This window comes from Brachionichthys hirsutus, unplaced genomic scaffold (genome assembly GCF_040956055.1).
Source record: "Brachionichthys hirsutus isolate HB-005 unplaced genomic scaffold, CSIRO-AGI_Bhir_v1 contig_1145, whole genome shotgun sequence".
Classification (NCBI taxonomy): domain Eukaryota; kingdom Metazoa; phylum Chordata; class Actinopteri; order Lophiiformes; family Brachionichthyidae; genus Brachionichthys; species Brachionichthys hirsutus.
In genome coordinates, this window is record NW_027180315.1 from 358,002 (window position 1) to 378,896 (window position 20,895).

The window sequence follows — 20,895 nt, forward strand, 5'->3', positions numbered from 1 at the left end:
TCACAAATGTCAAGTTCCCAATTCACATCTGAATTGATTCAAGTCTGTCTCTAGTCGTCTCATCTTCCTTCAGTCTGAAGTCAGTCTTTAACCTCCGCATCTGTCTTGTACCGTACAGTCGAAAGTCTCTTTAGATGTGTGAGTGTGTTTGTGCAATTACCTGTCCGCCGTTGAATCATCAATTATTTTAGATTTTATTTAGATCCTGAGATTACCTTAGTTTTTAATCTAATTAAACTGGCTGTCTTTGATGACTCCCTGTGGCTCGCATTCCACAGAGTCATAAAAGTGGGGGGATGATCTGGTACATCCCCATTCCTGTGTTTAGCTAAGCAAATGGTGGGGGTCGAATAGCCTCAAACGTGTCCCAAGACCAAGCGGATGTGAGAGGGCCCTTCTCACTTCCACTCAGCCATAAAAAGACAGGCATTCAGCCAGTCGTCCTCCTTGAACCCACCATTTTGTGATTTTACCTCCACTATGCTGATCTGGGGCTTTCTTAAAAAGCATTAAATATTTTATTTTTATTTATTTTTAATTCTGTGCAAGCACTTCGATCTTGTCTTGATTGCCATCCTGGCGCTGTGGCCTGCCTGTGGCCTCCATGCAGCGTCATCCGATGCCATGTGGCATGTCTTTGTCTCTTGTCCGTCTTCACCATCCAGCATTCCTTTGTCTCCTCTTTTTTCTTCTCCTCAGCTTCATCTTCTTACATCTCCTTCAACCTTCTTTGTGTCTTCCAAAACTTTCTCAAACAAAAGGTGTCTCCAGAAACATCCGCATATAAATGGCCGTGCCTGTAGAGTTTAGCTACGGTCTCACAGCACAGACATGGCTGCAGAGACGCGGTTTTGTCATGCTAATTTGGAATTCACAAAGACTTTTTCTGCTTAAGCCTCCATTTTGTTGTTGTCCTGGTCTCCATCTTGGAGCTGCCATGTGGTCTCAGCAAAAGTCTCCATTTTGTGGTTGTCCTGGTCTCCATCTTGGAGCTGCCATGTGGTCTCAGCATGCCGTTTCGCCATGCTGCGTCTTTGTCTCTTCTGAAATGCTCAAAACAATCTTTACACATCATATTTCTTACATGTTACGTTTCCAACACACACCACATTCCGGTTTCTTTTCCTCAACTTAGCTGTTCCTCCACACATTCTCAATACTTTCCGTATACTCACCGGTTCCTGCTTCTTCCCTCTGACGTTCTTCTCCACTTCATCCAAGCGACCTTCTCAATCCTTCTTAAATCTCCTCCATCATTAAACATCCTCTCATACTTTAATTACCAAAACATCACTTTTTCCTTCTCCTCTGCTAGAAATAATCTATTTACAAACAATCTACCTTCCTAGATGTTTATCTTCAACTGGGAAAGTTATCCCCCATTGCACGAATGTCCAGTTGAGGCCTGCAGAACTCACTGAGACATTCTGCAACCCACGTTAGCCTGTTGCTCACGATTTTTATTTTAATAGTTTTTTTAGCATGCTGTTTTATGTTACAGTTCCCCATGTGCTCCTCTGCTTGGCACCATTCAAGCATCCGTACATACACACGTTACTTGTCGTTACATTCAATGGCCATGCTCGATTTAGGACTCGTTCTACGCGGCCCAAGGCTTATTATACTTTAATAACCTGCTTCCTGCCTGCCTGTTTCTAGAGCAGGGGGATTAAGAAGAATCCGCTTCCTGCCTGCTCTAAGAACAGTTGAGATTTATGACCGCTACGGATCAAGGGCTTATTCGCTGATAACCCGGATTTAAGAAATCTCCACCAATTTCTATGGCTAGCGTAAACGCCACCAGTTTAAGGATCTATTGACCCAAGGGATATTCGATGATAACCTAATTACTCTTCCACAGGTAACGTTTAAGACGAAACCCGTCTACGTAATCGACAAGCACGCGACGCGCGCGCGCGACCTCCATTCTCACTCATTCACACACATAAACATCTTAAATCCTTACTTACCTTCGTCCATCGATGTGTATTTCCCGCTGTTCCTCCGTCACACGGATCTCCCGTCGGACCGAAACGTGAATGGGGCCTTCTCCGAGGACCCGCTGCGTTGCCAACTGGCCATCGCCATGCCAGCGCAAAAACCGCGTGCGTCCGCGCTCCTGTCGCACGTTCCGGACCGTGGATTTACGTGATATTGGATTCGCGGCTCGAGGACCAATAAATGTTAGGGATAAAGTCTCTAACATTGTGATATTAAATTTTAAACGCATCGAAATGAAGCAGGCAGAGGCACGGATCCTTTCTCTGACGCAGCCATGACCGGGTGGTCTGGCGCGCTCCTCCAAACCAACTCCGTTCCGCTGACCGGAACATGTTTATTTATCACCTTCGTAGCTCCACCTCTTGACCCAGTGACATCACAATACTTTTAGGGTGCAAACATCGCTGCCCACCAGATGGGACTGTTCTTCACCTAACAGTTACATTACATTGAAAATTAGCAAATGACCCTATCAATTTTGAACAAATAGATCGACTTCTATGGCGATAGTTGAGGCCCTTGAATAAATCACTACTGCAATGGAGCTGAAAAAGTATGCGACTGGTATCTTTATAGATCTAAAAAAAGCATTCGGCACCATTAATCACCCATTATTACTCAATATGGGATAAGAGGGGTGGCTGGGGACTGGTTAAAAAGTTATTTGACAGGAAGGGTGCAGTATGTGCGAATGGGGCAGTGCTTGTCTCATACACTTGACATTGCGTGTGGTGTCCCCCAGGGGTCGGTTTTGGGTCCAAAGTTGTTCAGTATATTTATAAATGATATTTTTAATGTATCTCAAACATTAAAACTCATCCTGTTTGCGGATGACACAAACATATTCTATAGTAGTGACAGTTATAAAGAGCTTGTAAATACGGTGAACAAGGAACTAAATGCTATAAAGAAGTGGATGGACACAAATAAATTATCTTTAAATATTAATAAAACTAAGGTAATGATGTTTAGTCATCTAAAAATGGATTCAGAACTGCAAATAACTATTGAAGGTATCAAAATTCAAAGGGTAAATAAGATCAAATTTTTGGGTGTTATTATTGATAATAAATTGTCATGGAAACCTCATGTCAGACATAAAAACTAAGATCTCCAAAAGTCTCTCAACAATGAACAAAGTAAAACCATACCTAGACGTGAATGCTCTCCGTACCTTGTATTGCACGCTGGTGCTTCCATACTTTACATACTGCATTGAAGTGTGGGGGAATACTTATCAGAACACAACAAATCCATTATGCATATTACAGAAACGAGCAGTACGGATCATTCACAAGGTCGGATTTCGGGATCATACTCATAACTTATTTTTTCAGTCAAAGTTGCTTAAATTTATGGACCTTGTGAAATACAACACTCTGGTAGTTCTGTTCAAGGCATTTAACAAATCATAACCCATTAACCTGCAACGTTTTTCTACTGTTCGAGCAGCTGCTCATGATTTGAGAGGATTTGGAGTTTTTAAACTTCCTCAAGTTCGAACCACGCTCAAAAGTTTTTGTTTGTCTGTACGTGGGGTTAAACTTTGGAACAGTCTGGATACACACCACAAGCAATGTCAAGGTATTCATCAATTTAAGCTAGTATATAGACAGCTGGTTTACTCACAATATTCAAACAGAGAGTCTTGAAGGTATTTATTGTTCCATTACCATTGTTGGTATATGTTTGTTACCATTGCTGGTATTGTTTGTCTATTATTAATGTTGGCATGACTGTCTAAACTGTCATGTTACCTGTGGTAACACTATAATGGAGCAAAAAAAATAATAATGATAATACATAAAAATATATATATATAAATATATATAATTTTGTAATTTTGCTAGTTTCGTCCGACATTTTGTTGTATTTTTCGAAATCATGCAGTGTATATAGTTGTTGTTAATATGACTTGGAGCTTGAAATAGAGGAGCTCACTATGTTTATGTTATGAGAAATGGGGGTGGGATTAAATACGTTTTCTTCTTCCCACTCCCTTTCAGGCTGAATTGGCTCATTACTTATTGTTTAAATGTGGCTTGTGCGATGTGGCATGGGTTGTTTTGTTTTGTGTGCTTTGTGTCATTGCCTGAAATAAATACATACCTAACCTAACCTAACCTAAATAACAAATACTTTTTTTCACAGGGAAAGGATGCCCCACTTTAGCAGGGCGTAAAAAATTGACTTCAACTCTCGTTGTTCCACTCCACGGAAATCGTTAGTAAAAGGCGAAAGATTTATACGATCTGAAGTGAAGCAAGAGCGATCTACCTTCTCGTTGAAAGTCAGACCGACCCCATTTCTGACAACAAGACTTTCAGTCCTGGTTCATCTCAGAATATCACCCACACTGATTTCCAGTCAGCATGCAACAGTCATTGGTTTTACACAAGGCAGAAGGAGGGTGCACCGTTCCTGGCAGCACTGCAATACCAGGTCAATGCGTAGAGCGAGTGAGGCAAGCCCCCTTCTCAGCTCCCAGTTCCAAAAATCTGCTTAATATGGTATCCTCTGATAGAGGACATATCAGATATTAAACTGATAAGAACAGATTTTTTTTCTTTTTAAGGAAAGACGCATTCAATTAGGGAGGGGTCAACCAATCATAGAAACATGGGACAATTCTTCATCCAGATAAGAACAGATACGACACTTGATCTTAGCCAAAAGGCCGAGAAGCGATGAGCCCGGCTCGTTTGGCGCAGGTGCCAACTGCCTGAAACCTATCACTCAGGTCGTGGTGCAGACACATGCTGACCATAGTAAAAGCTGCTGATTCAAACTCGGCTTGTGGTCCGAAGCTCGCATTGACTATATTATACCCTGTTGATCATTTTGGTCTTGACAGGGTGGATCCTGGATGTCCAGGTGATGGTGGTTTCTGTTAGATAAATCTGCAAATATGTTTATCATTAATTCACCAATCAGTAGCATTAATTATGTCATGGTTCTTTTAATGCCATTTATAATCATTGATTCATAATCAATTCTCACTGTAATCATAACATATGTGACAATCGTGTATCTGTTATATGCTGACGAGACTGAAGAAGTGAACACCTTGTGTTGTCTGGAAGAGCTATCTACTCAAGGTTGGAGTCTTCATGTCTGGGTGATTTACGCATGTACACATTCTTATCTGCTAATAAAACCAGCTGGGAGAGAACTGTTTCTCTGAGAATCGAGGACGAAGCTAGCAAGCGACCACTCTCCCTTGCTGGGAGAGTAGAGGGCGCTGCTCGAGCAGCTCCATTCTCCCTTGCTGAAAGAAAGATACCAGTCTCCTGTCTTACCGCAAGTCAAGTAAATGTTTAGTGGTGTGGAATATTTAGGACTTGGTTCTGATTTTCACTCTTTTACGGCGTCTCAAACCTGACAGTTTCCTGCTCAGGCGAGGAAGAGGCGAGGCGTCATTGTGAAGAGTAGCGTATTCTCCACCTCTTGACGGGTTTCCACCACAGCAGTGAAACACACAAAGCTCTCTCATAGCTGTTTTGAAACTCTGGACGTTTTCCCTTTTCCCCTCCAGGGGAGGGGGTGCCGCCGTGCCGTTCGTGCCCAGGCCTGGTGCCCAATGCTGGGAGGTGAAAAGCACGCTCGCCCCCTTGACACTCTGGAAGTTGGGGGGTTTCCCCTCATTTCCCTCCTCTCCCTCTCTTCCTCTCTGCCCATCTCCCAAGGCCCACCCGCCCGTCGCAGAACACTGCCCGACCTCACCTCACCCACGCTGGGCTGAAGAGGGAGATGCCCCCCCCTACCCCACATTCTGGCCCCAGTCCGGCAAGGCCAGACCGCCACAACCCGGCTCTCCACCACCTCCCAGGCACCCACAGTCTGGCCCCCGTCCGGCAAGGCCAGACTGCCACAACCCGTCTCTCCACCACCTCCAAGTCACCCACACTCTGTCCCCCGTCCGGGGATGCCCGACTGCCACAACCCGGCTCTCCACCACCTCCCGGGCACCCACACTCTGGCCCCCGTCCGGCAAGGCCCGACCGACACAACCCGGCTCTCCACCACCTCCCGGGCACCCACACTTTGATGATGATCACACACGGTTCATTTTATGCACCATTAAAAAAAATCATATAAATACCGTATTTTTCGGATTATAAGTCGCGGTTTTTTTTATAGTTTGGTCGGGGGTGCGACTTATAAATCGGAGCGACTTATATATGCTTTTTTTACAAAATCTGTGAGCGCAGAGACAGTAGCCTACACATTTCTATAACAGGTGTTACAGGGAACTCTGTGACCCGTCAGAATCTGTCGCGGTTTCTGGAGGTTCAGAGTTATCTGTCACACCTGTTATCTATAAACACAAATTAGAAGGGCTGAATGAAAATGGCGCCGAAAAGAAAGTCATATTCCGCGGCTTACAAGCTTCAGATAGTGAAATATGGAGCCGAAAACGTCAATCGAGCAGCAGAAAGAAAGTTTGGAGTGAGCGAAAAACTTGTAAGGGACTGGCGAAAAGCGGAGGTTATGCTTACTGAAATGAAGAAAACAAAAAAAGCTAATCGCGGGTGACAAGCTAGGTGGCCGCAGTTGGAGGAACGAGTTCACGCATGGGTGCTTGAACAACGTGCTGCTGGGAGAGGTTTGTCAACGGTGCAGTTGCGTCTCCACACCCAGGTGGTTGCCAAGGAGGTGAATATAAACGGCTTTGCGGGAGGACCTTCTTGGTGTTACCGCTTCATGCAACGCAAACGCCTCTCTATCAGAGCAAGGAAACACTGTCCCAAAAACTGCCAGCGGACTTCCAAGCCAAGGTTGACAGTTTCCGCGCGTTCATTGAAAAGCATGTAAGTGATCACAACGTGACACCGGATCATATTATTAACATGGACGAGGTCCCCCTCACTTTTGACATCCCCATGGGCCGAAGTGTTGCAAAGAAAGGGCAAAAAAGTGTGACTATAGTTACAACTGGTCATGAGAGATCACACTTCACAGTGGTGCTGGCATGTTGTGGAGACGGATCAAAACTGCCACCGATGGTCATTTTCAAATGAAAAACCATGCCAAAAATCCAATCCTCAGTTGAAATCTCCGTGAACGAGAAAGGGTGGATTGATCAAGAAATGATGAACTTGTGGCTTACAAAGTGCTACAATAAGCGACCGGATGGCTTCTTTAGAGCACGCAAAGCTCTGCTTGTGATGGATAGCATGAGAGCGCACATCACACCACAGTTAAAAAAGAAGTTAAAAGTTTTCAACTCCATACCTGACATCATCCCTGGAGGCTTAACCAAAATACTCCAGCCACTTGATATCCCCGTGAATAGGAGCTTTAAGTCAGTTTTGCGTAACCTGTGGGAGCAGTGGATGATGGATGGAGAGCACAGCTTCACGGCAACCGGGAGAATGTGCCATGCAACTTTCCTAGAAGTCATTGAATGGATCGACAAAGCATGGGCTTCAGGGACAACCGTAACCATCCTGTCGGGATTCAGAAAGGCTGGAATAATTGGAACTGCAACTGACGACGAGTCTGATGTAAGCGACGTAGAAGAGGAAGCGGCGTCTTGTCTACCCGCCGAGTTGGGGGAGTTATTCAAAAGTGACATCGAGGATGAAGATTTCCTTGGATTTCGTGATTCGGAGTAAAACCTGATATTTTGGTAAACTTGTTGGCATGTTCTTTGTGCTATATGTTGTTTGGTGTTTGATTTTATCAAATAAATTTTCCCCAAGAATGTGACTTATCCTCCAGTGCGACCTATATATGTTTTTTCTTCTTAATTATGCATTTTTTGGCTGGTGCGACCTACAATCCGGAGCGACGTATAATCCCAAAAATACGGTATGTCTTGAATTTGAAAGAAATCACATTTTATTTTTTTCCCCACTAAAGATGGGCTCGGCGAATGTGCATATGAAACTGGTGGGGTTCGGCACCTCCGACAACATTAAGAACCACGGTGCAATGCTGCTTTGCCTTGATGTTATGCTTTGAGTTCACAATGGTTTGGTATTGTGTAATGCCTGTATGCTTTGATGTTTTGAAACTCTGGACGTTTTCCCTTTTCCCCTCCAGGGGAGGGGGTGCTGCCGCTCCAAATGTGCCCAGGGGAAGAGGCAAGGCGTCATCGTGAAGACTAGCGTATTCCTCCACCTCTTGACGGGTTTCCACCACAGCAGTGAAACACACAAAGCTCTCTCATCGCTGAAATCGTATTCCACGGATCAAGTGGAGCTTTACGATGTAAAAATTGATTTATTCAGAACAATGATTTGAATTTGTAAAATACAATTTAAGAGTAACAATTTGAGCTGAGGTCATTGTTAGATAAATCTGCAAATGTGTTTATCATTAATTCACCAATGAGTAGCAGTAGTTATGTAAGGCCATTTATCCTTCATAATCTTACTCAAGATATTCATAAAGTATGTGACAATCGTAGATCTGTTATATGCTGACTAGACTGAAGAAGTGAACACTTTGTGTTGTCTGGAAGAGCTATCTGCTCAAGGTTGGAGTCTTCATGTCTGGGTGATTTACGCACGTACACATTCTTATCTGCTAATAAAACCAGCTGGAGGGGAGCTGTTTCTCTGAGAATCGAGGACGAAGCTAGCAGCAGCCACTCTCCCTTGCTGGGAGAGTCGATGGCGCGGCTAGAGAGCAGCTCCATTCTCCCTTGCTGAAGGAAAGAATACTAGTCGTTTCTTACCGCAAGAAAATGGTTATTGGGTTGAATCTTTGGGGCTTGGTTCTGATTTTCTCTCTTTTACAGTGTCACAAACCTGACATTAATTGGCATTGTCGGCAGGATCCAATACACCCGTCTGCAGTGGGCTGGCTTGGAAGAATTGATTAGAGGGTGCACACTCTAATTCACTAAGACCCTTTTCCGGGGCCAATCCTTCCAGTCCCTGGGGATCGGGTTGACGTGATCCGAATCAGAGCAGACCAGCCTGAAGGTAAGACACCCTTTTTCTTTTTTTCCTCGAGAAGGCGGGTAGGGCTTAGCCCTAACGCGGAGGCTCCAGAAGGACGCAGTTTTTTTCTCGAGAAGGCTGGTAGGGATTAGCCCTAACACGGAGGCTCCAGAAGGACGCAGTCAGTGGGAGACCTCATAGCGGATGGAGATGTTTCTCATCGCACTGAAACAGTAATGTTTCTTAAGACGAGCGAATAGGGGTAGCAGCGGTCCTATTGTGCAGTACCTGATAACTTGATCAACACAGTCTTGTTGAAAAGAAAGCTAGTAGGGTTATGGTACGATCCTATTGAGCAGTGCATACAAACGATGTCATTAAATTTAGAGGCCTCAATAAATAAATAATTAAATGCGGATGTAAAGGCCTGGAATAAAAATAAAGCATACGAATTTGTTGTTGTGGTTAAAGTCTAGACTTAAAACTGTGTGCATGTGTCTGTGAATAAATGTTTCATGTGGATGAACGGAATGAGTCAAAGTTGTAACAGTAAAACAGCCTGAGTCCTCATGGGATCACTGCACGGCTGGACGGTCTGGAACCTCACGGTGTCAACGCAAGACCGTCACTGGGGGAGACTTTGAGAACTCATTCATGAAGGTTAGTGGTGATCAGACTGGAGGGTCTAAAACGATATGCAACTCTGTGTTAGGACGCCGAGCGAGAAGCCGGAGCAAACAAAGGTTTGCTCTAGAAGATTGCATCTCGGGAGTTGCACTTCGCCCCATTAGGGGGATTCTCTCTGAGTTACGTCACGTGTGGAATTCTATATAGCAGGAAAGGTATTTAAGGTAGAATAAGTAAACGCTGAAGAATAAATAACCTTTCTACTAAACCAAAATTAGAAAAGAGGAATTTACCCATCTGCACCTCCACTCGGGAGGGGCATAAATAAAAAAGTGGCACCCCACCGTTGTTGTCCGCCCACGTAACCAAAGTCAAACCCAGACTAAATGCAAGAGAGAGAGGTGTTTAGACAAAGAGCTAACTACAGTAAAATAGGACAAGCAAAGCCAAAGTCTGATGAAGTTATTGATGACTTCAGAGCAGGACTAGAACAGTGCCCTTTATGATGTTAATAATGAGGCCGGTCCATATCGGCAACAATTAAAGAATGAGCTCCATCTCAAAAACAAAACCTTTAACCCAGAAATCAGCCACTGGCTGACGAAGCATTCTGTCACCTTGCTAAACTTAACTCTGTCTGAATTTATTACATGGGCAAAACATGAAGAGAGTCTAATGATATGTTTTTGATGGTAAAGAGGAAGTGTTTTAGCGAGAGAGGTCGGGGTGCCAGAGGAGGGGGTGGAAGGAAGGTGTGAGATAGGACACTGGGCGCATTACTGCAGGGCGCCAAGTAAAGAAAAACACACGATTCAGCATGTCTAGGTAGGAAAGAACAAGTAGAAAGACAGATAGGAAAAATAAATCTATTTTTTTAAAAAAAAGTTACATAAACTTACCAGGTCATTGATAGCAATGGCATCATCAAATAGGACATTCACGTCTGCCTAAATCTGTCTACATATGGGCAGCAATATTGAGCCGTGGGCGTTGCCACGCCTCAAGAGGAGGGATAGTGGCACAAATGTCTTTGTGCCTTTAATCATTATAATAATAAAAATAAAATAAATTGTATTCTGTTGGAAGCCATTACTCCCGTGAGTGTTATGAGTGCTATTCTCCTACTGTTTGCTTCCTTCACTTTAACATGTCTCAGGTCTATGTTACAAAAGATGATAGCATGCTAAGCTCAGAGGTTCAAGTTGATTGACGTAATATGATATAATACAATATGCAGGAACTAATTGTTTTCCTTTGCTCCACAAACTGCTCCACTGTGCTGGAGTTTGGCCCCCGCGGGTCACTCTGTTCCAGCCGCTGAGGGTTGGGTGCCTCCTCCCACCGTCCACGACCAGAAGACATCAATCACCATCACCATCAGACCAGAGGTCACCGTCCACCTCAGGGTCCACTCCACTGAGAGTCCAGTGCCCCCCACCAGCCCACACTGCTCACTCGAGCATGATAGGTGGGGCTAACAACAGACTGACCGATTGAATACACCACGTCAAACATGCTAAGAAGAAGAAAGAAGAAGAAAAAGACTTTCCTCCAAAGAGCATGCAACGCTCGATGTCCCAAGGCAGCGTGCCTCCCGTGAGAGGACGTCCAGTGGGAGACATCGTCAGGAACGAGGAAGAGAACGTGCTCTGATCCGTTGGAGGAGCGAAGACCCAGACATATGCTTCAATTGTGGTCAGAGGGGACGCTGGATGAGGGAGTGACCGGAACCACTGAGGGACCGAGACCAGAGGAGGGGTGATCAACAGCGGTGTCGTGGATGAGGGGGCGGGGGTCCCTCCTTCTCTGTGGCTGGCTCGGATTGACTGACTGACGGATCGCCCTCCGGTTCACGTGAGATGCAAACACAAACACACACACAGCTCAACTGATGTTTGAACTTAATGATACAAAGAGAGATGAGCTCAAACAGCAGCAATACACGTTAAAACACAAAGCTTATGATCTGCATCCTATTGTTCTGTTATTGATGGATGGGATTCATGTTTTATGTGTAATTGATTCTGATGCTGTGGCACACAAACCTCTATCTAGGCCTGTTAAAGGGACACAGACTATTGAGGATACATGTTTTAGAGTATCACAGAGTTTTTGATTTCTTCTTTATGTTCTGATAATTTTTGCTTGGTCAAGATTTCATGACGCCTTCTTTGAAATGACTCTTCTTTTGTGATTCCAATGGCGTTGCCATTCCGCGCATGCGCCATGATGTACATGTATAACTGATCACTGCACAACAATGGGGATTTTTTTAATGGACTCGATGAAACAGCAGGTTTCATCAACTCATGATGTGGTGACATCACATTTATTGCATTCTACAGCTTATGTTCCTGAGCAGAGATGAAGCCTTTGAATCTACATTCCTTAAAGAGACTCTATTATGACCATTGATTGTTTTTAATTGTGTATGCCTGACTCCTCAGCAACCTGTAGTTGTCAAAACTTTCTTCACTGGCAAGAAATCTGGATTTGGGGGCCCGCGCTGGGCGCCCTTGAGGACGATTGGTCCGCCCCTGACGAGAGAATGGCGTCTCCCATTCTGAAGGATCTCAAAGCACCGTCTTTGTTTGATGTTTATTATTTCCTGTTTGTTCATCCTTTCTCAATTTCACAAGTGCATAATTGGTTACTTTTACTTTTGCACAGAGAGGAGATTCAGTTGACTCATGGGTTTGACCAGGTGTGAAAGGGGAGGAGATGTTGCTATTCTCAGGCTCATTGGTTAAAAATATATATATATATATACACAAAAATATGATTTTGATGTGTGGTTAATTTTGATTGCATGACATAATGTTGGACGGACGCGCCCAATGACTTTTCCATTGACTTTTCCATTAACTTGCTCGTCTACCTCAGAGACGTTGTCGGCATCTGATGATGGACTTGGTAGAACGCTCACCTTGCTTTCGAATTTGGTGGAAGCACAAAGAAACAAAGTGCTTCAGCGATGGAGAAGATGACTTTCTCTGACAATGGTTCGACAATGATTCATGTGTTGCTAACAAAATGCTTTCAGAACTTCAGAACTCAGTGACAGACTCAAGTTGGAAATGAAGACACACTGCAGTTACCAGACACACTCTGGTGGCGCTGCAGAATGAAACAACCCCACACTCTGAAAGCCAGATGAACGAAGTTATGTTGGAATTATCCTGGTTTACCTTCTAACCCTAACCCACAGCATAATCTGTCGTCAACAAGTTGCATCAGGAATGGTGTGGTGTTGGTTGGAAATAAGAAGGCAGTAGCAGTTCCAACCACTTAACTTTATCAGAACATCTTTAGTACATCTTTAGTACATCTTTAGTACATCTTTAGTACATCTTTAGTACATCTTTAATACATCTTTAGTACATCTTTAGTACATCTTTAGTACATCTTTAGTGCATCTTTAGTACATATTTAGTACAGTAGTACCTCAGCTTACGAATGTCCCTACATCCGAAAGTTTCAGGTTACGAAGTATCTGAATGGGAAAATATTGCCTCTCGTTACGGAGGCGTTTCAGGCTACGAAGTCAAAAATAGCTGCTCGTAGCTGCTCTGCCATTGGCTATCGCCTAAAATCTGCCTGGCAACCCGTTGCGTATGCGTGTATCCCAGCACGCTATTCGTGTCCCCCTCGTGTCACCCGGAAAAAGTGTTGACAAATCGGGCTATTGCTCATTATGATGACGTCTGCCTCGCACATTTCTGACGGATTGTCAAAAGCCGGCAAAAGCAGACGTCATTGGATCAGTTTTTCAAGAAACGCGAGGCAGAAAACACCGCAAAGGACCAGTAAACAAAGAGGACAAAAAGTAACAGCTAACAGGTAGATTAATATTTTAAAAAAATATCATAATGTAGCGTCCGTCGGACGCTGGAATAAGCACACGACGGGTAACTCTCTGTGTGTGTGGGTGCCGCGAGGAGGAGGAGGAGAACGGGAGAGCTGCGTAGCTCCCGCAGCTCTCCCGTTCTCCTCCTCCTCCTCGCGGCACCCCCACACACACACCGCCCCTCCTCCCTGGATGCCTTTGCGGACTCTCTGCAGCGTAGGAATAATGAACACTCCTAAAACATGAACCGTTACAATACTTTTGCGGGGCTTGGAACGGATTAGTGCATTTACATTCAAAATGCGTCTCTACTTACGAAGTTTTCACGTTACGAAGCTACTCCCAGACAGCCTTGAGTTGGAACTCCTCTTCGTCAGCACGCCATAATACTATGGTGAAGCGCAGCTAGTACGTATCACTCTGCGAGGCGCCTGACTATAATACTATGCTGAAGGACAGCATCGGTACGTATCACTCCGCGAGACGCCTGACTATAATACTATGCTGAAGGACAGCATCGGTACGCATCACTCCGCAAGGCGCCTGACTATAATACTATGCTGAAGGACAGCATTGGTACGCATCGGTACGCATCACTCCGCGAGACGCCTGACTATAATACTATGCTGAAGGACAGCATCGGTACGCATCACTCCGCGAGGTGCCTGACTGAGTCCGCCTTACAACAAAACATAGGGCGCGTGGACCTTAGGTTGTTCGGCACATTTTGAAGATAATTTAAGACTTTTACGTGCGTCTAATGGTTGTGAAAATACGGTACTTTTTAAAAACAGAATAAAGCAGCGGATGATCAGAAAATGTTCTGCAAGGCTAACAGAGAATAAGGAAGTGATAGGAATCAATGTCGGCGTAGAGAAATACGTCTCTAAGAACTGTAGAAATAAAGATGATATGGAGGTGAGGTGATATATAAAAAAAAGCAGCTGGAAAAGATGATAAATGATCGTTGACGATATGGACTCATACATGTATGACTCCAGATTCTTGTACGGAATATTAAATACATGCTGAAGGTACTTAATCATGTATTTAATATTCCGTACAAGAAGAGGTATTTTATATAATTTTATTTTAGTCTTGTCATTTGATACAGTAAAATATCAAATGCTTTTTTATTATGCACACTTCTGCGTGATTAGAAATATGTTTGGTGCCGAAATTAATCTGTTTACTTGGTTTGTACCTCATTCTGATTGTTAGGTTGACCGAAATGACAATAAAACAGAGCTGAGTCAAAAATCCATCTCTGTTCACACAAACAAGAAAAGGTTTCAGCTTCTTTCTATTGATTGAACGCTTCCTGGAGAGCAGGCGGAAACAAGCCAACGCCTGCAGCTAGCAATTATTAAGAATCCATTCGGCTTTTACAGACTGCAACAGGCAGCAAACCAGCCATCAGGAAACAAAATGATTTATTTTTTTAAACATTTCTACATACAGATTGAATTCATCCGTCCATCCATCTTCATCCGCTTATCCGGGGCCGGGTCGCGAGGGCAGCAGCCCAAGCAAGGAAGCCCAGACTTCCCTCTCCCCGGCCACTTCCTCCAGCTCTTCCGGGGGGACCCCGAGGCGTTCCCAGGCCAACCGAAAGACAGTCTCTCAGCGTGTCCTGGGTCTTCCCCGTGGTCTCCTCCCGGTGGGACGTGCCCTGAACACCTCACCAGGGAGGCGTTCAGGAGGCATCTTGAATAGATGCCCGAGCCTCCTCATCTGGCTCCTCTCAACGCGGAGGAGCAGCGGCTCTACTCCGAGCTCCTCCCGGATGACTGAGCTTCTCACCCTATCTCTAAGAGAGAGCCCAGCCGCCCCACGGAGGAAGCTCATTTCAGCCGCTTGTACCCGGGATCTCGTTCTTTCGGTCACTACCCAAAGCTCGTGACCATAGGTGAGGGTAGGAACGAAGATTGACCGGTAAATCGAGAGCTTCTCCTTTCGACTCAGCTCTCTCTTCACCATGACGGATCTGTGCAGAGTCCGCATCACTGCAGACGCTGCACCGATCCGTCTGTCGATCTCCCGCTCCATCCTCCCCTCACTCGTGAACAAGACCCCGAGGTACTTGAACTCCTCCACTTGGGGCAGCATCTCCTCCCTGACCTGGAGGGTGCACTCCACCCTATTCCAGCTGAGAACCATGGCCTCGGATTTAGAGGTGCTGATTCTCATCCCGGCCGCTTCACATGCGGCTGCGAACCGATCCAGTGAGAGGTCATATAGGGAGAGGGACACCCCTTATCAGGGACTATCCGGTACCCCTGAATAGACCTTACCGGGGAGGCTGAGGAGTGTGATCCCTCTATAGTTGGAACACACCCTCCGGTCCCCCTTCTTATAAAGAGGGACCACCACCCCGGTCTGCCAATCCAAGATTGAATTTGACTCACAAAATATTGTAAATGGTCAAAGACAAAAATTTATGGAGGTCTGCAGGTTGATGTGGAGTAAACGTTGTCGGGCCCCGCTGGCCTGGGGTAGACTTATTCTATCTCAATTGAGAACAGCTCGGTCACCACGCTCTCATAGGACCTGAGAGGGACACAAAAGAACACAGAGGACAGAACATGTCTCAACACCAACCCTTCACACGGGAGCTACGGCATTCTGGCTTTAAACCTGGCCTGAAACTCACTGTGACACGTCATCCATGGTGAAGCTGGGGAGGTCGACCGGCATCAAGCTCAATTTCTCCATTTCAAGGACGATATCGTCCATCTTCATCGCCTCCTTATCCTGGATTTTTTCATCCGCCTTCATCTTCTCATCAAAGACGATTTTGTCGACCATCTTATGTTGGACAAATTCGTCCACCTCCATCTCCTCATCCTGGATGTTTTCATCCACCTCCATCTCCTCATCCTGGATGTTTTCATCCACCTCCATCTCCTCATCCTGGATGTTTTCATCCACCTCCATCTCCTCCTCATCCTGGATGTTTTCATCCACCTCCATCTCCTCCTCATCCTGGATGTTTTCATCCACCTCCATCTCCTCCTTATCCTGGATGTTCTCATCCACCTCCATCTTCTCATCCTGGATGTTTTCATCCACCTCCATCTCCTCATCCTGGATGTTTTCATCCACCTCCATCTTCTCATCAAAGACGATTTTGTCCACCATCTTATGTTGGACAAATTCGTCCACCTCCATCTCCTCCTCTTCCTCCTTAACTGCTGGTGAAGCTGTTGGAGCCACAAGTATTAGAAACCCTTTTAATGACAGCTCTAACAAGTGAACTAGAACAATCAGAAAGTCCACTGACCGGTGCCAAAGATCGCCGCAACCGGCTGAGAGGGTTGGATAAGGCCGTAGCAGATCCGTTTAGAGGGCCGGTCCTTGACATTGTCCTGAACGAAGCGCCGCTTTAGTGGACGGACGGCCTGTGGACCTACAAGATCATAAACACTAGTCAGAAACGTTGAACAGCTGACCAGCAGCTGAGCAGCAGGCTCCAAGTCCTGAAAAAGAAAACAAGAAACTTACTCTGACGGACAGGTACCGGGTTGTGAGGCAGGAGGGGTTGGTTGGGGTTGGTGGGATCCAACAGAGGGGACAGGTGCTTGTGCTCAAAGCTGGGGACCGATGGGTTCAGTCTATCAGGCCTCAGACCAACAGCTTCCAGAGCGGGACAGCACGCCAAACAATTCTAAAGACAGGAACAAGTCCAACTGTCAATAAATACAGTCTAGAATATATTACTGTGTTTGAGGTGAAAAGACAGAAGTCAAGATTCCCTTTGCAATCAGAAGACATTTTTGACTGAAAGAACTGAACAGTGCATACCCGATGGAGAACCTTTTTCAGTTTGCCCTTCAGCTCGGTGCAGAACTGCAGGCTGGCCTGACCGCTGTGGTAGGTCTTCCCACATTCTTCGGCCAGCTGCACGAGCTGCTGGTGAATGAAATTCACGGTGCGAAGCCGGAATGTGCTTTCATCAATGTTCATTGTACTTCTAGCCGACATCACCAACACTGTTCTATCTAAAAAGAACAGAAACATTAAGCCATTAGAAACATCAACTCTGTTCACACAATCATACCGAAAGGACAGAATCCAATCGGAAAAACGACTTTGCCTGTCCATTTGCGGCGCGACTGTCCCACGCTTGTGTCGAGCAATGTCTATGCTTTTGCGGTAAGATTAAAATGCGGGGTACACCCGCAATCTGCATAATGCAGGAATTTTGACATTAACATGCTATGCCGTCCAGCACAATGCGGGACAATCTGGTCACCCTAGACCAGGGGTGGGCAATTATTTTTTCTCATGGGGCCACATGAGAAACAGAAAATATTCTTGCAGGTCCGGGCCAAGAGTCTGAACTCAATTCTGCATAATATCAATTGTATTTCTTTATTTAAAAAAGCAGTAAATATCATTGTTTTGACAAACGTGTAAGAGTACATTTGTGACTCAGTGGTCCCCACCCACCAGGCCGCGGCCCCGTACCGGTCCGTGAGGCATTATTTGTTACCGGGCTGCACAAAAAGAATAATTATTTTACACAATTTCCGTTGTATCAATTATTAGCGTCTAAAAGGTGTTTTATTTCAAAAAACTACCGGATTTTCTACAAAGTAGAATTCACTTCTAAATGATACGTTGCTAACAGCCAACTAGCGAAAATTAATTTGAAAATACAAATGTAATTTCCAATTAACCTTACACATGCCGGTCAGTCAGCCAAAGGGCCGTTACAATGCCAGACCTGCTCTAGACTGAAGACACAAAACGGCTTGACAAGAGATAGACCAGGTGTAAAGAATAAAAGTTTCTTACCTGACGGAAGCTGAGTCCATAAAACCAAAACTGTGGCGTCCTTTATATATATAAACCATGTTGGCTGCTTTGTGCTTTGATCTTTAAAACGTGAACAAAGCCACCAAGCGTTCAGGGTGGTGGTGGGGAATGGCTTTGATGTTCAAAGTCTTGAACTTGCCATGGGAACTTTGGGAGGCTGGCCAGAAAATATCTTCTTCGTGGTTGATTGGCACAATAAAATGCTTTAAGAAGGGTTACTGCATATTCAGATGTGTTTCAATATACTTATTTTTTTGCCAGTGAGGCGAGGTAAAGGATGTCTAATGAAACCACCATAAACAGCTGTCAATACACATGATTTCTCTATACACCACCAGCTGAATCCTCATCCAATAAGCTAATAAAATCACTTTTCCATCACATTTTCTTTCTATATATTATGCATCTCAAATAGCTTCTTAATGACTAGATAATCAACATATAGGATCAATTCAGGGTAACTCCAACTGGTGTGAAGTTATTTAATGTTCTCAGTCTTGGCTGAGAGATGGAGATATTGTTTTCCAAGATTAGATTTTGTCTCGCTCTCCTTGTAAATCATGTGACTTCAGTAGATCCCAATGGATCTCCTCTCCTGTAGATCTTAAGATAGAATGAATGTGCGCTGCAATCAAGGCTAAAGCTGCCCAACCCCCAAAAAGGAGTGGCTTTTATTGGCTGGGAATTTATGGATGGAGAAGATGTCATCTCTAATCTATGTTTGAACATAGTTTCACACGCTCTAACCTTTCATAGCAAGAAAATGTACCTAGCAGCAACTTCTGTGCGATGAGGATATACTTAAGTTTGTAAATAAGACGTAGTTAATTTTTCAAGAATTCCCCCAAAGTCCCAAAATAATCTATTTGTCCTCCCTCTAACAGGGAATCACTCCCGAGCCTCTGAGATCTGAAATCTCAGATCTTTATCAGAAAGAAAAGGCTGCAGTAAATATAATGGAAAGCAAATAGATTTTCTTGAATTAGCGGCCCGTTGGTGCTGTGGTAAACACTGTTAGCCTCACGGCGGGGTGGCCGCAAGTTTGTCTCCGACTTGTGGCCATTCTGTGAGGAGTTTGCATGTTCTCCCCGTGTCTGCGTGGGTTCTCTCCGTGTTCTCCCCGTGTCTGCATGGGTTCTCTCCGTGTTCTCCCCGTGTCTGCGTGGGTTCTCTCCGGGTCCTCCCCGTGTCTGTGTGTGTTCTCTCCGGGTTCTCCGGCTTCCTCCCACCTCCAAAGACATGCAGCCTGGGCTGATTGGTGACACTAAATCGCTCGTAGGTGTGAGTGTGTGTGTGGCTGGTTGTCTGTCTCTGTGTTGCCCTGCGATGAACTGGCGGCTTGTCCAGGGTGTACCCTGCCTTTTGCCCATTGACTGCTGGGATTGGCTCCAGCTTGGAGTAAGTAAATAACGGACTAAGCGGTTGGGACAATGAATGAATGGTACACTTAAAAAAGACAACAATCTGAAAAATGGGATGTGTACATATGTGAGAGTCCTGCTTTGGCCTGGCTGGGGGCGTCCTGTTCTGGAAGATATGAGAGATATACGCCTTTCAGACATAACATTTTGATCACATTAAAACATTCACATTTGCACAATGACTTGTGGTAACATTTAATGATTAATATCCATAAAGACAAAATCTCAAAATCTGTCACTAGAATATGCATAAATCTGACTTAAATTTTACCTCATTTTTTACGTCTGTCCTTGTCACTTCTCCAATGGTTGTACACTTTGTCCAGGTTGATGGCTTCGTCTGCTTCTTGCTTTGACTTAATGCGCATCAGCGGGTCCAAATGTGTCACTTCAAGATGACTTCTGGATTTTGTTTTGATACGATTCATTAAACTAAATCCTCTTTCACAGTCGGCACTGGAAGCTTTGACATCTCCAAGCACACACTCGGGGGGCGGATGGAGTAAATCTCGCCGCCACTAGACTCTGGAACAGTGGAATCATGTTCTGCAGAGTGAGGAATCGGGCCTCTCTGGCAGCCTGGTGGATTCGTCTGGGATTGGCTGATGCCAGGAGAACATGACCTGTTTAGTGGAGGAGGGATAATGGTATGGGATTGTTTTTCACGGGTTGACCTACATGTCCAATAGTTCCAGTGAAGGCAAATCCTAATGCTTCAGAATACCAAGACATTTAAGATAAGTATATGCTTCCAACTGTGTCGGGTCAGCTTGGGGAAGGCCTTTTTTCAGACCAACGTCCTGAAAGACATGCTTTGATGAGTTTGATTTGGAAGAACTAGTCTGGCCTGCACAGAGCCCTGACCTCAAACCCATCAAACACCTTTGAGATGAACTGGAACAAAGATTACCAGGCCTTCTTGCTCGCATCGGTGCTTCACAAATGCTTTTCTGGATGAATGATCAGACATTCTCACAGACACACTCCAGAGATTTGAAGAAAAGCTTCACAGTGGAGTGGAACTGTTACAGCTGAAAGCGGGGTGGGGGACTCCATGTTATAATGTCTATATGAACTGCCATAAATGCTCCCCAATGTCTACTGTGAACTTTGGAAGATGAAATCATGCAAGAATTAAAGATTCATCATTTGGACACAGAGTGGCTGTGATCAAGGTCTGACGGTGTGAATTCACAGTTTCATTTGAACATATCACCAGCATTATCATCTAAAATTCTTTAGCTACTGATAGAGTCAATTAGCTAATTTTCAATGTAATGTAACT

At 44.8% G+C, this 20,895-nt stretch overlaps 1 non-coding gene and 1 pseudogene across 1 annotated transcript; both read right to left on the reverse strand.

The window, feature by feature from the left end:
- Positions 1-4,160: 4,160 nt before the first annotated feature.
- On the reverse strand, positions 4,161-4,272 carry LOC137912468 (U5 spliceosomal RNA). Its single transcript, XR_011106325.1, has one exon. It is a non-coding gene; the product is annotated as a U5 spliceosomal RNA (small nuclear RNA).
- A 134-nt stretch (positions 4,273-4,406) lies between these two features.
- Positions 4,407-4,690, reverse strand: LOC137912392 (U2 spliceosomal RNA; annotated as a pseudogene).
- Between the last annotated feature and the right edge of the window lie 16,205 nt (positions 4,691-20,895).